This window comes from Marmota flaviventris, chromosome 3 (assembly GCF_047511675.1).
Source record: "Marmota flaviventris isolate mMarFla1 chromosome 3, mMarFla1.hap1, whole genome shotgun sequence".
NCBI lineage: Eukaryota > Metazoa > Chordata > Mammalia > Rodentia > Sciuridae > Marmota > Marmota flaviventris.
The window spans coordinates 144,874,056-144,889,946 of NC_092500.1; the positions used below are offsets into that span (position 1 = coordinate 144,874,056).

Sequence of the window (15,891 nt, forward strand, 5' to 3'; positions counted from 1 at the left end):
GCTAAAAAAAAAAAGGCTAAATATGCTTGGCTTTTTGCCTCCGTTTGTTGCATTTGGAGAGACTGATTAATAGAGTACTGCAGCTAATTGCGTGTTCTTTCATCTTTGGCACCTGAAACTCAGGTGCATTCAGGTCACCAAGCAGTGTGTGGGTGGGTGAGAGGCTTTCTTGGGGTTTAGCTAGACAGCCAGGGCTATTTGCAGCACAGATGTACTTTTAGGGAATGGAAAACTTGGTAAATGTGCCAAAGTAGGAGACAGAAACCAGGCCAGCTCAGACCAGGCCAAAAAAATGGAGCATCCAAAGAGACTAGGAGGCCACGAGGTGCATGTAGTAGACACTGGTGGTTGTGAGTTACTTTGAGCTGGCGGAGGGGTTGGGGCAGGGTTGGAGGCAGTGTGGTGTAAGGCTTCTCAGCCTCCCACTCCTTGAAGCTCTAGCTCCACCTAAAAAATGTGAGCAATGTCTTGCTGAGTGCAGGCACGATAAGATCTGGGACAGACAACCTGGATCCAAACTTCCATCAGCCTTAGTAAATCAGAATCAGGGTCTGACTCCTTGCCCATGGAGAAGTCATGATAGTTTTATTTCCCAGAATCATGACCAAAGGCCGAGAAAAAAAAAAAAAAATGTCCAAGGCAGGACTAAAGCTATAAAGAATTAAACCCACTGCCAGTTTTAAAACAAAAAAATAAACTCTGATCCTCATGAGCAATCATAGGTTTATTGGGCGAGGCTTCATTGCTGCTGAATACCTGGGTGCCCCTGACTCATTTGCTGACGTGCAGAGCATGTTCATGTTTCCTCTTCTGTACAGGAACCAATAACATGTGCCAATGGCTTCCACTTACCTGGTGTGACTGACTGTTCTCAGAGAATCTGGCAAGGTGAAATCTTATTTGTTCCAAAGAAAATGTCGAGGAAGCAGAGGATTGCATTTTAAGCGTAAAGTTTACCTAAAAAATAATCTTCTCCCCTTCAACGTATTTCCCCTTAAGTGCAAATGGCAATTCCTTTTTAATTAGCCAAGGGTGTTAAATAACAAAAGCAAGCTGTATTTTCTTCTTCCTTCCCAGGTGACCAGGATTTGGATCAGTAAATTTCAGCTGTTCCTCTTTTTCCTGGAACCAGAGTGACAAGGACCCAAGGCAGGATCTCCACATTGATTTTAATGACTTTGCTAGAGGTCACTTTGGGGGAAGTTTCAAAGGCAGCCCACACAGCGGTGAAAGTCGACACTGATCTTCTGGGTGATGCCCCAAGCCCATTAATATGCGAATGTGTATAACAGGCTCGTTCTTGGGGAAGGATATGTCAAGGCGAGCTTGTCACGACACTGTGGAATGAGGGTGCCTACTGCAGAGGACTGTCCCTCTTCTCTGACCCCTTAAATCAGTGGCTCCTCTAGGTCTCCTCCTGGGAGTGTCATGCAGGTGTGTGTGAAATAACCAAGAGGATTGCACACATATTTGCAGAAAGAGGCAAATGCGCAACATGTTTAATTCAGCTCGCGTTCCTACCTGGCTGCTCTTCACTTGGGCTTTTCTAATTATTTCCTTTGAATTAAGTAGACTTGGTTTTGAGTCTTGTCTCAGCAACTTTTAGTTATGAGATCCAAAGGTTTATAAACTCTGAAATTCTCTGTTTTCCCATTTATAAAATGAGGGTACTGTTATGGTTTGAATCTAGACTGGCCCCAAAGAGCCTATGTGTTAGGCAATGTTTAGAGGTGAAAAGATTGGGTAGAGGGCTGTAACCTCCTTAGTGGATTAATCCATTTGATGGATTAATAATCGGAATGGACTACTAGCTGCTAAGTGTAGGCAGTGGGCATGGCTAGAGGAAGTAGGTCAGTGGGGGCCACGCGTGGCCTTGGATGCTATCTGTTTCTGGTCCCTTCCTGTCTCTGTGCCTCTGCTTCCTAGCTGTCATGAGCTGAGGTGGCTTTTCTCCATCACACTCTTCCACCTCAGGCCCAGAGGAGTGGAGTTGGCTGACCATGGACTGAACCTCTAAAACCTTGAGCCAAAATTCACTTCCTCCTCTAAGTTGTTTTTGTCAGATATTTTGGTCTCAGCAATAAAAAATTAACTAACACAGGAATTAATGCCTACCTCATAAGAGTTGGGGGAGAATAAAGGATAATGTGCATAAAGCATCTGGTACAGGGTCTTGGCACAGAGTAGGGGCTCGAGATTGATGATGAGGGTTGTTCTTTCTCCCCTAGCCACGCCTTCTTACAAAAGTGGTGCAGCTCTCACTGAGATGGCCCAGGAGACATAAAAAGGAGAGGCTGCCAGAACTTGTGTGGATCATGGCAGTCCTTAGAACCTGTGTGGATCATGGCAGTCCTTCTCAGAAGTTTAGAGCATTTTAAAAGCAGCCACATGGTTGGTGACACCCTGGGAGAGAACAGGTTTTCTATTGCTTCACAAATTATTGGAGTCTGCATATGCCAACAGAATGAAGCATGGCACCCTGACCAGAAACTGTGTCAAGGAGCAAATGAAGAAAGTATGAGAAAAATGGCCACCAATAACCCCAGGGATGTGGCATACCAAAATAGCACAACTTATAGTTTACCCCGTCCTAATTTTCCTTAACCCCTGGGTAAAATATAGGAACTGAGTTTACTCATAGCTGAATTCTTAGTGCTTGGCAAAGGGCCAAGCATGTATATGGAGGTGTTTAATAATGGCTGGTGACTGGGTGACTGATGAACCAAATGAATTACATGCCTGGCCTCCTGAGGATCCACATTTGCATTTTCCTAGCCTCTGAGTAGAGAGTGGCATCAGGTGCTCAGGATCTATTTTCCTTTGGTACTGCTCGGAATCCTTTTTAAATTCACTCAGGGTATAGATGCTCCTCTGAAAGTACAAGCAGAATTAAAGAGTGGAAGATCCAAGAAGTTCAATGCAACAAAATGGCTTCCTGTTCGTCTTTCATGACACAGGCCAAGAGTGGTTTCTCTACAAGATGAAATGGGCCCAATGAATTCTCAGATCCCAAAAGCTACCAACAAAAAGCCAACTCCTCTGCTGTCCTTGGTAAGTGGAACACCCATTATTAGCAAGTGTCCTCCCTCTTACAAGTTTTCCCTTTAGCCTTTATCTTATCGTGTTGATGGCAGTACTGAGTAATTGAGAACCATGTCTTCAAAACCATGGTCCAGTTGCTCCCTCTTCACTAAAAATGGGTCTTGATTCTTTTTTTTCCCCCCTTCCTAGACTCATCAAAAATATGGAATGGAACCAGAGCATTATCTGCAAAAGACTCCAGTGGAATACAGGGCGATTGCAACCAGTTATCTTTCAGAGATTACCCAACTTTCTTTAAATCATCCTTTATGACCACACATTTATACCTTAAGGAAATGTTGGTCAGGCACTTGCCAGTTTTTGAAAGACAGAATCTTATCAATAAGCTTCACAAATAGCTTATTTGTGAGAGCATGTGCTGGAGTTTCCCCTTGAACTCATCTTCTGTTGTCCACAGTGGACAAGCAGGACAGGCCTCTCAGGTGTTTGTTGGGGGGAGTTTCCCGAGGAGGAACTTGTCTTGAGTAGCTATTGGAGATGGTTTGATCGACAGAACTGGGCAGCTCCTTAGACCCATCCATAGGGAAGAAGCCACTGAGCATGAAGAGTCTCTGACTACGATGAGGGGGAGGCGGGGAGTCAGTTCAGTCTGTGCCTGGCCCAGTCCTCTGGCACACAGACACACCTGTCTAGGAAAAAAGAGAGAAGGCCATCAGCAAAAGCTGAAAACCTCTGTTTTAAAATTCTTGATAAAATCTCAGGCCTGAAGCAACAGTGCTCTGGGACCATGAGAACTCAGAGATGGCACTTACAAGGAACAACTGTATCCAGGGGACAAACAAGAAGAGGCACGGTTCCCGGTGGCACTGTGGCACCCCAGTAGGAAGTGCTGCAGATGGCTAGACACTGCAGACGGTTCCTAAGCATGTCCAGACATTCTTGGGTGAAATTTCAGAGGGGTGGCGTTCCTGTGTTAGCAGGTAGGCAGAGTCTGGAAAATTGAGTAATTCCTCTTAATACCCCTTCCCTGAAACATTGCTGAGACTAGGAAAACTGGAGTCCCATCACATATTTGGCAATCATCTTAGGCCCTAGAAATAATATTATTAATAGTGGTTAGGTCTCCAAGCAAGAAAAGAAGGAAGGAAGGAAGGAAGTGGAGGTTGTTGAGGGGAGAGGAGGATGTGTGTGTAAAGGCCTGCAGGTTGGTTAGCCAGTCGCCAACCTGCCTGGACAATTTCTTCCTTCTTTTTAATTTTTCTCCCCAAGTCTATATATTTAAAAATTTTTAATTTGTTCTTTTTAGACATAATGACAGTAGAGTTTATTTTGACACATTATACATAAGTATGACTTATTCTAATTTGGATCCCATTCTTGTGGTTGTTCATGATGTGGAGTTTCACTGTGGTGTATTCATGTATGAAGATAGGAAAGTTATGTCTGACTCATTCTACTGGCTTTCCTAACCCATCCTCTCTCCCTTCCCTTCATTCCCCTTCCTCTAATATAATGGGCTTCTATTCTTCCCTCCCCCTCCCCTTGTTGTGTGTCAGCATCTGCACATCAAAGAGAACGTTCAGCCTTTGGTTTGGGGGATTAGCTTATTTCACTTAGCATGGTAGTCTCCAGATGCCTGGACAATTTCTTCCCTAGTCTACTATACACTGGCTAAGCACTATACATTTCTTATTTAAAAAGAAAGTAGAACTATTTTTTTTTAACTGATAAAATGCACTTAAAAATACCAAAGTACTTTTCAATCAGGTAACTGGCCTAGGCGCCTTCACACAGTCAGCCAAGCTGCTCACCCTAATCCACCTGGCTGAACTCAGCTTACTCAGGGCTGACTGTTCCTCAGTCCCTGAAATAAACCTGTGAATCCCTGGATGGGAGTCAGTGGGATGGGAGTGGGTGGGATGGGAATGAGGAATTTCAACTCCAAATGAAGGGAGGCATGTTGGGAAGGAGGCCGGGAAGAACTAAGGTCTACTGATCATCTTTTATGCATCAGGCACATTTAAAGGCAGACCTCACTTATCAAGTGCAAATTATAAGCCTATTACATATGGACACTTCATAATACTTTATAATTTTATAATATTTGATTCTTCAAATATTCTCATCTATGAAAAAAGATAAACAAGAAAATGAGACTCAGACAAGTTAAACAAATTGCTGAGGGTATTCAGCTTCACAGTCCATAAAAAATGGGCACAAAGGTCCCAAGGTCCCAGCCCACAGGACAAGGTGCAGTCGAGGGGAGACCGAAGGAAGGAAGCCACTGGGGCATATGGGGTGGAGGTGGGTGGGCCCGGCTGGCAGAAGTCCCAGAGGTGGCAGAGAGGAGGTGGGGAAAGGCAGTGATTTCAAAGTGGGAGTGGGTGGGAGGAAGGAGAGAGGCAGGTGGACAATTCTCACAGAGCTACACGTTTGGGGGCTGAAAAGAAGGTGGGGGAGAAGAAAATGGAATCATGGAGAACATCTTCACTGCACAGATGTGGAAATGGGAGCAGCAAATAGAAAAGATGGAGGCAGAGACTTGGTGGGGATGAGGGTGAGGGTGGGGGTGAGGGTGAAGGAGGGTGGGGTGAGGGTGAGGTTGGGGGTGAGGGTGGGGGTGATGGTGGGGATGAGGGTGGGGTTGGGGGTGAGGGTGGGGGTGAGGGCAAGGGCGGGGTGGGCGTCACGGGTATTTTGCAGAGAAAGGGAAGGCAGGTGGGCCTTGCGACCAGCATACAAGCCCTTACCTCTACTAATGAGCTTGGTGGAAGGTTCTACTTTTATTACCATTTAAAAAAAAAAGGAACCTACTGAATGTTTAAAAGCCCCAGTCTCCAGGCCAATACCAATTATCTTAATTGTTCTGAAAGGATTAATTGCCTGAGTGGTTCCATTTTTATTTTATAGAGAGAAGATTCTTTTTTTTTCCCCCTTTACAAACTATTCAGCACTGGAGACCAGCGTCGTAAGGACTACCCATTCCAGGAATTCCCTGTAGGGTCCTGAGTACCTGGAGCTAGTGTTAAAAAGATCATTAAGCACCGAGCATCTCTTCCCTCCCTGGAGCTCTGCTAATTTGTGTTTAAAGACCTCAACTCGAGCAGAGTTAATATTTACAGCGAGGTAATATATTATTTACATGAGCTCCAGACACCAAAACATCTATAAATTCACACATAGTTAACCTCCTTCTGCTCCTTCCTTATTTACTTATTAAGTTAATTCGGGACCTGGCCTATTATCCCATATAAAGATTTTTCAGTAATTTCACCCACAATCCCTTTAGGAGGAAAGCAGAAAGTAAAGGACTTGCCAGATTCTTATTTAGCATGAGACTCCTGCACAGACTTCAGAGGAAATAGTTCGGGGTAAGGTGATAAAATGGGTAAATGATAAAAACGTGAAGAAAAAATAAATGATTGGCTTTTTGTCCTTTGAAGTTATGTGCAAATTACAGAGGAGGTTGTGGATTCCAAGGGGGTGAAATCTTTTCCAGAATGTAACAAGTTATTCTGGAAGATTTTTAGGGATAAGAGAATGTGCATATGAACAAAGCTAATCTACAAGGCAAATTATACTGTTTAACAATATGTGAGTTCATTTGCATGAGTTGGAAAATCACCTATAGCACAAGAATTCTTAAGCAATGGTTCTAATGAAATTCTGTACCCACTGTGACTTTTTCTGTACCTCTAGGCCTCCTGAGTGTCCAGGTGTCTGGAGCCACTCAAGATTTCACCCCACGTTCAGATCAGGTTACACAATCCACTTACTTTTCAGGGACAGGAACCAAGAGAAACTCACTTTAGTATACAGCATTGAGGGCCTGAGAGTGGGTGGCTAATGGGGAGGGAGCTGTTGGGATCAAAGCAGCAAGTCATTCTAAATGCTGGAGGAGTCAACCTAAGAATCTGTCCATGAATGTTCATACCATCATTATTAATAAATGCCAAAAAATGCTAGCAACTCAAACGTCCCATCAATTCATAAATGGGTAAAGAAAATGTATATTCATACAATGAAACTGTATTCAGCAATAAAAAGATAAAAAGTACTGAAAATGCAGGAATGAATAGAAATTACAAATGTCAGGATGAAAGAGGGGTTGTACTACAGATCCTACAAACATCAAAGCATGTTGAGGAGTAATAGGAACAACTTTGTGCCAACAAATCCAACAATTTAGATGAAATTGGAAAAACTCCTTGAATAACTTAGAAAAACTGGTACAAGGTAAAACAGGAAACCTGAATCGTTTTTTATTTTTTAAGAAAGTTGAGGGGCTGGGGTTGTGGCTCAGAGGTAGATTGCTTGCCTAGCATGTGTGAGGCACTGGTTTCAATCCTCAACAACACATAAAAATAAGTAAATAAATAAACAAAAAAAGTTGTAAAAAAGAAAGTTGAATTTACCAAAAAACTCACAAAAATCCAAGCCCATTTTATTTCTCTGCTGGCTTCTATCAAATATTTTTTTAAAGGTTAACTTTCTAAAAAATAGAGTATAGTTCCAACTCATTATATGAGGCCAGCAGAGCTCTAATACCCAAGTTTGACAAAACATTACAAAATTATACAGCAATATCCCTCACGAATCTATATTCACAAAACTCCAAGAAACCATTAGCTAATCAAATCCAGCAGTATAGAAAAAGAATAAATATCACAAATAAAACTTTTTAAATGAATAAACATCATGACCAAGTAAGTTTTATCCCTGGAGTAGTTGACTTAACATTCAACAATCTGTCACACTTGCAAAATAAAATCACATGTTTATTTCAATAGGTAAGCAAAAGCATTTGGAAAAAAAAGTCAAAACTCATTTGTGATCTAAAAATACACAACAAAGGCAAAAAGCAAAAGCAAAACAAAGCCTCAAAATGATCAGTCAAATAAGAAGAGAACTCTCAACCTGACCAGGGTGTCTACAAAAACCCTGAAGCTAATGTAATACTTAATGGTGAAATATTGAACAGTTTCCCCCACATATCAGGAACAAAGTAAGGATATCCAGTTCCTCCATTTCTATTCAAGGTCTTGCACTTGCAATAAGGTAAGAAAAAGAAAAGAAACAAAGACCAGGAAGAGAAATCTTATCCTGGCTGTCCTTGCAGATGTAAATGGTAGCAGAGTTTAAAATAATCCACGGGACTGAAGGTTAGCCTTTGCAGAAGCTTCTAGACAAGAGGCTAGTGCTGCAGCATTGAAGGCTTCAGTAATATTTTTTGCATGGGGGCCCTGTGATCATAGGGTGGCTGCATTTATATGGGTATTACTTTTTTTCTCTTTCTTTGGTTTAGACTTTTTTTTTTCCAAAAGAATTTCAGCTCGATATTTATGCTGATTAATTTTTATGTTTCAAGGGCTGGGGATGTGGCTCAAGCGGTAGCGTGCTCACCTGGCATGCGTGCGGCCCGGGTTCGATCCTCAGCACCACATACAAACAAAGATGTTGTGTCCGCCGTTAACCAAAAAATAAATATTAAAAAAATTCTAAAAAAAAAAAAATAAAATTGCATTTAAAAAAAATTTTTTTATGTTTCAAATTGATTGGGCTACAGTGCCCAAATATTTGGTCAAACATTATTTCAGATGTCTTAGCAAGGGTATTTGTGGATGAGAGTTTTCAGTGAATTTTGAGCTGATTTCCCTCTGTAGTGTTGGAAGGCCTCCCCCAGCAAGAGGAAATCCTCCAGCTGACTGCCTTTAGACCTCATTGGTGAACTTGGGTCTTCCTGGTTCTTTGGCAGACTGCCTTTCGACTTCTCTATAATGCCAGCCTATCCCTGGGTCTCCATCCTGGTAGATCAGCTAGCACCCCCTGCAGATTTTGGACTTGACAACTGCTACATGAATCAATTTCCTAAAAGAATCCCCCCCCACCACCATCTCTCTCTCTCTCTACACACACTTATATTTTTTCAGTTGTTTTCTCTGGAGAATCCTGGCTAATACGGCTTCTTTTTACAGTATCTAGTTCTCATCTGAGATTTACCATCTTTTCTTTTTGTAAACATTCTCTGTGAGCATAGTTATTATAAAATCCTCGCTAATTTCAGTATCTTGGTTATTTCAAGGTGAGCCTTTTCTTTTGAAAATCAATCAAATTTTCATGATTTTTGGTGTGTGGAGCTTGGTATTTTGGTAGGTTGATATTAGATCGTCTCTTGGACACTGTATTGTGTTGTAGAGATTCTGAGTTCTGTTAACATCTCTCTGAAGAGCGTGGATTTTGCTGTTGCTCTTGTATTAGGTGGTAATTAACTTTTTTTGGATTCAGATGGAAATAACTGTCTCTGAAGGAGCAACTAGACTATCAGTTCTGTTTTTTTACTCTTAAGCTGGGCTGCTTTAAGTCTGCTCCTAGCCTGTGTGATTCAGAAGTCAGTAAGAGATTTAGGCAGTCATACACCAAAAAAAAAAAAAAAAAAAAAAATAGTGCTCCCTCTCACGGGCGCCCCCTTTTCTAGCCTTCACTTCCAATTTCCCAGTGGCTGCATTTGTCCCAAAATCTCTTGTCTCCTTAGGCTAGGAAAACTGCAGGTTTCTGTTAGAATTTATTAGACTGACAAATATTCTGGTTTGCCTAGAATTGAGGGATTTCCTGGAACATGAGACTTTCAGTGCTAAAACTGGGATATATCCCTGGAAATCTGGGCTGGTTGCTCACACTTGAGTGTTAGCCACTCTGAAGGCTGCCTCACAGAAGCATGAGAACAAAACTCACCCAATTCCATTCTTTTCTTCCAGAAGCTGCCTTCTTTTGGTCTCTGTCTTTGAGCTTTTTGTTTGCTTTGTTTTGTTCTTTACTTTTTTTGGCCCCTAAAGTTCTTAGCTGATGTCTGTTCCTGAGCTGGTCCACTAGAAGTTTCCTCAGTCACCCTCAGAAACAAATCTCCCTTCAGTCACTCTTACCCAATGTCCTACAAACCCTTTCCCATGTCCTGTTCAGTCTCTTACCAGGCTCTCCTCATCATTCTCTATGGGAGCTATTATAGTTTCAATGTGGCTTGTCCCCCATGCATCTGAGGTGTGGTCCTTAGTTTGGTGGTATGGAATGTTTAAGTCGGTAGTCCTTAGGTCATTGGAAGCACTGACCTTGGAAGCGATAGTTAGTTCTTGTGAGACCCCTGAGCTCTCCTGAGAACACGTTGTTATAAGAGCCAGCCTGATCTCTGCACCTCTCTCTAGCTGGTTTCTTCTTCCCACAGGTGCTCCTATCTTTTTGACCATGTCCACTGTGGAATCTTTATAAGAGTGGAGCCTATGTTGGTGCTCTGCTCATGAATCGCTAGTACCGTGAATGAAATCACTTTTTCTTTATAAAATTATCAAGCCTCCTGTATTTCCTTATAGTAATGAAAAATGGGCTAAAACAAGCACTCCTTTCCCATTTTTTTCTGAGACATCTTTCAATTTCCCTGACTTATGAATGTGCCTCTCCCAGATGCTTCCTGAAATCTCTACCCCACAAGGCAGAGTCAGTGTAGATCAGTGACTGACACCAGTTGACATCAGGAAGCAACATCAGGAAACACACAATGCTTGGGCTCTGTTCCATTCATGATCTCATCTGACCCTTGTCCCAACTTTGCAAGGGAGGCATTATCCTCTTTATAGCACAGAGAAGGAAGTTAATAGTCAAAAAGTTATTACCCAGGATCACAAAACTGGCAAATGGAGGAAACATAAAACGAATCCTGTCTAATTTAGCATTTCTCCTTTGGTCCACTCCTATGATCCAAGAGAATCACAGGTACTTGTGAATTCTTGACACTCTGAAGCTTTTATCCCCCCACCCCTTGAAGTACTGAGGAAATTGGATGCAGCCTAGAGTACATCCCCAGCCTTTTTAAATTTTTGATTTGGGGACAGGGTCTCACTAAATTGCCTTGAACTTGTGATCTTCTTCCCTTAGTCTCCCAAGTAGCTGGGATCATAGGCATGCACCACCACACTGGGTGACATCCTGAGTTTTATCTCAGTTGATACTAACTTTCTTTCCTGATTGTCAGTTTTTGGAACTAATATCTTCTCATTCTGCACGTGGGGACTTTTATATCAAAAGTGAAAAAACTGGCGATTCAGTGCATGAGCCCTTCTGAGAGATGGTTCAGTATCCATCCTAGACAGAGACTGACTCTCTTAGGGAATGCAGAGCCAAACGCTTCAGCAAAAATCCCCAACACCCACCATGTATGAAATTGTGTACTAGGAAAAAGCCCCCCACTGCACCCCAACGCAGCCAGCTAAATGACATTACCCACATTAAGGGAAAGGAGAGGCATTGCTGGGGAGAAGTTTGCCAGCCAGAACTAGAAAAAGAAGATGCTTTCCTTGGAAAGTCTCTCCTGTGGAATGCCATGCTGCTTAATTCCACGGTTTCTTCTCAGTGGCAGGTTGAATGTGTTCGGAGGGATCTTAAGAATATGCCCCAAGGAAAAGAGTTGATGTGGAAGGGGTACATAAAGAAAGAAAAGAAAGAGCCATCATGAAACAGCCCCATGGGAGGGGACGAGTGCTAACTCTGACTTACAGATTCCATTTCAGATCACATTCACTGAATCTGGTCCCTCCCTCTCCCCAACATTTTATTATAAACATTTTCAAACATACAGAAAAGGTGAAAGAAATCCATAGTTAACGCACACAGATACCCACCACTCGGGTCCTCTCACTAGTATTTGTCTGTATTTGTTTTTACCAATATTCATCTATATACAGCTGCATCCACCTATTATCGATTCACCCTTTTCTGCAATTTAAAGTAAATTACCAATATCCGTGCTCTCTGAAGTTTTCTCTTTGGGCCACATAACCTCTAAATCTTTTCATTTAATTTCTGCTTTCCGTTCTCTAAGAGCTTGCTTTTCTTATAGAGAGTTTCCTCTGGGATCCTCTTTTTTGGATCCCCCTCATCAGATCCCTGCACCTGTAGACTTAGGGCAACGTCCATCAATCCCTTGAGCATGCCCAGGGTATGCTGTGGCTAGGCAGGAGGGACTCACCCTTCCAGGAAGTCACTTGCCAGCATATGGCGACAATACCAACCGATATACACATACCATCGCACACACTGGCACCACCAGCCCCTGCAGTGTTGAAGAGCCAGGAGCTGCCCACAGTGTGTAACTTTCAGGATTCCTCCAAAGAAATTTCTGACATTGGAAGTGGCTTCCCTTTCATTATTAGTGGTGGGAGAGAAACCAACAGAAATATTTTATTAATAAAGATATTCTTGGGGCTGGGTGGTGGCTCAGCGTTAGAGCGCTCACCTAGCATGTGTGAGGCGCTGGGTTTGATCCTCAGCACCACATAAAATTAAATAAATAAAATAAAGGTGTTGTGTCCAATTACAACTAAAAAAAAATTACAAAAAATAAAGTTAGTCTTCCGATCTGTGTGCTAAAAATAGTCATCAGAAAGAAAGAAAACTGGAACAAAAACATTGCAATCTGCTATGAAATATCTTGCTTTTGGACTTTATCAGTTGATTTTTATTTCCAGTGGATTCTGTTTCCTTTCTCTTATCACAGTGGAGTCATTGCTAACTGAAGAGCTGCTAAAAACGTAGATATTCCCACTGCACCCTCTCCCCCATTTTCTCTGGATCTATTATTCTTTCTAATTCTTCTCCATGGGCTCCTCTGCTCCATCTCTTGAGGGCCTTCAATTCTATCATTTGTCCCCCTACAGTTCTTTTATTGTATCTATCTTATTTCTGAAATGGTCACTGAAATGTTCACACTTCTTCAAATCCCCCAAAGCCTTCATAACCAATGGACCTTCCATCCCCTCCCCTTCTTTTCTCACCTTCTTTGGGAGCCTGGAATATCTTTCCTGCAGGCATTGCTTGGAGTTCAAGGTGGAACTGATGGCTCCTGATGCCTGATTGGTTTTCTTTATGCGAGGACAATCCGTTTACCTGGATGATTTTATATTTCAGTTCTCAAAAATCTAAGCACGGCCAGCACTTTTGAAGCAGAATTCCTCTTCAGAAATAGCTTTTTCTTTTCCTTCTAAAGAGATTTGCCGGGAGATAACAGTTTCTTTAAAAGAAAAATGTAAACAATTATCTACTGAGACAGAAAACCCCACTTCTATCTGGGGTTTCACCCATCGCTGTTTAGTTCTCATTCATTTCCTGTGGGTTAGGATGGTGCGTTCAAACCCTCTTTGATTATGGGAAAATATCAATTAACAAAAAGTATAAATCATTCCTTAATCTTCAATGGTAGTTAAAAAGCATGGAACTTTATTCTATTCCAGACAAGTTTTGATGGTTTCATGGGTTAATGAATCTTCTTATTGAATTATTGAGGAAAAGCTTTAAATAAAAACATCAAAGAATCCTTTATCTTATTCTTCCTCAACCACAAGACAGACCAACCTTGCAGCCCACTCTCTGCAGAATACTAACAACACCTGGTTTCTTCGTCGAGCATGCTCATCAAACTCTCTCAGCCTTGTCCTGCCCCTCACACCAATAAGGCTTCCCTGGGGACTAATGGGTCCTTCTTCTAGCCCTGAACCAGATGCTGTTAGCTTTTCTACAATTCACTCTCTATAGTTCTTTCAGAGTATTTTAATGCTCCACTAAGAGAATCCAAAATCAAGTAAATGCTTTTGTTTATAAATAAGGATAAATAGTTCTTAAATCTTCAGCAACCTCCCGTAATATCTAAAAAGCATAAAACCTTATCCTGACACGTTTTGGTGGTTCTATGGGTTAATGGATTCTCTTATTGAACTACTTAATAAACCTTGCATTGATAGTAGCAACTCCTTTTCAGAGATGTTAGATACAGTGGAAGTTTAGCAGCTGTCTGTAAAGTAGGCTGTGTAGACTGCTAACACGGAAAAAATTCAGTTCTCAACTCTGTTTCTCCTTAATTGTACTCTAGGCCAGTTAATGGAAGCTAAGGCATTTCGGGAACTGAAGTGGCTTTATTTTGAGATTTAACTTGTGAAGTAGCAGTATAATTAACAACATCTAACATCTGTGTTTGTTCCCGAAAGGTTGTGTGTGAACTGGATTTTGGTCGTTGGATAATTTTCTCATTTACTTACACTATAAAGTCCAGGATACTTTATCTTGGCACCTAATTATCTTTCAATAGTAGTTATTTCCACCACTTCTCTGTTTTTCTGCTTGTAGTCTTCTGATAAGTAGTTATTACAGGTATGCTCTAAATGAATGCTTGCAAAAGCCTTGGAAGCTGCACTCCAAGCGCAGCTTTTACAGGCCTTGATTTATTTCTTTAAAATTATATTTCTTATGTTGGGGTTTCTTTAAGCAGAGTATGTCTATGCTGGACAGCGTTGGTAAATCGGCCACCTGAGTTTGTCCTTGTTCCTGTTATCACTTGCTGTTTAACAACTAGTCCAAAATTCAGTGGCTTCACTCAATCTGTATTTTTATTTTCCAAGGTTCAGTGGCCTGGTGGGTTCAGCTATGCGATTGATTCTCCTTTGGGATCTCTAATGCAGTTGCCATTAGATGCTGCCTAGGGCCGGAGTCACCACAAGCTGTGACTGAGCTGGGTGTCCCAGAATCATATCTTGTACCTAGGCTGGCATGACTTGCCCAGCTGGGCCTGGCTGGGCACCTCTCTCTTCTGTTCGGCTAGTTTGAGTCTCCTCACAGTGAAGGGATCTTGGGGTAGAAGAACTTCTTTCTGACAATGGCTTCCCCAGGAGAGAACTAGCCAACACAGCACAGCAGACATTGCAAGGTTTCTTCTGACCTAGCTTTGGAAGCCCCCCAGTGCCATCTGGGTCCCATTCTGTTGGTGGTTCTAAGCAAGTCACTAGCCAAACCAGATTCAAAGGATGAAAGCATACAAAGGTACGGATATCAGGAGTTGTAGTTCTTTGGAGCTCCATCTCTGGAGCTTACTTGCCATATCCTGGCTACTGCCTATTAGCATGTGTTTACTTACATTGTAAAGTGGGTTAATTAGAGTTAAAGCTACTTCTTCCAGTTGTCTTCCTGGGAACATGTAATAGTAATAATAAGAGCATTTGTCATTTGTGGAACAATCGTACAGTCTCCTCCTGGAACAGAGTTGTGTAGAAACAAACATTCCTGGTCTCATGGAACTTGTATTCCAGAGGGGTAGGAGGGTGATATAGTAAAAAGAAACTGCACAGAATACCGTATGGTGATAAGTGGTAATGAAGAAAAATTATGCAGGGAAGAGGATTAGGAAAAGCATGTGTGGAAGCAATTTTAAATAGGCCAGTAACACTTATGTGCCTTAGCAACATGTGAGTAGAGACCAGAAAGAAGTGAAGGTGTGAGATGTGGTCTTTGAAGAAAGAGCATCATAGTAAAGAGACCACGTGGCTGGGACTCAGTCAAGGGGCTGTGACAGGTGCAGAGATAGAGTTGAAGTGCTGGAGGGAGGTTGGGGGGGTGTGAGTCTACGTAGAGCCTTTTACTTACATGAGACTTTTACTTTGCATGTAAAGGGAAAGCTGTTGAAAGACTTTGAGCAGAGGAGTAAATCTTTCTGCTGAAAATGAGCAAGGGTGCAAGCAGGGAAACCAAGTCAGAGAGCTATTGCCATGATCCAGGCAAGGGGTGGAGGTGGCTCAGAACTGGGTGCTGTCAGCAGAAGTAGTGGGTAGTGATATGCCATATAAAAGGTTATATTTTGCAGGAAAAGCCAATGGGAATTGATTACAGATTGAGTTTGGAGACAGGTTCTAGAGAGAGAAAACTCTTTTGAGATATATTGTGGTAAGTCTTGAGAGGAACTGGAGAATTGAGAGAGAGGCTGGGAGAGAAATGTGGTTTTTTAATTTGTTTTTTTAACTGCAAGAATGTACGCTGGTGGGG

At 42.0% G+C, this 15,891-nt stretch overlaps 1 long non-coding RNA gene across 4 annotated transcripts; it reads right to left on the minus strand.

The window, feature by feature from the left end:
- Positions 1–706: 706 nt before the first annotated feature.
- LOC114085687 (uncharacterized) lies at positions 707–13,087 on the minus strand. 4 transcript variants are annotated; one of them, XR_011707168.1, is made up of 3 exons: positions 12,861–13,087; positions 3,855–4,033; positions 707–3,731 (listed from the first exon to the last, which is right to left on the minus strand). It is a non-coding gene; the product is annotated as an uncharacterized lncRNA (long non-coding RNA). The 4 variants fall into 4 exon arrangements; XR_011707167.1 differs by lacking the exon at positions 12,861–13,087 and adding an exon at positions 8,446–8,516; XR_011707169.1 differs by lacking the exon at positions 3,855–4,033.
- Between the last annotated feature and the right edge of the window lie 2,804 nt (positions 13,088–15,891).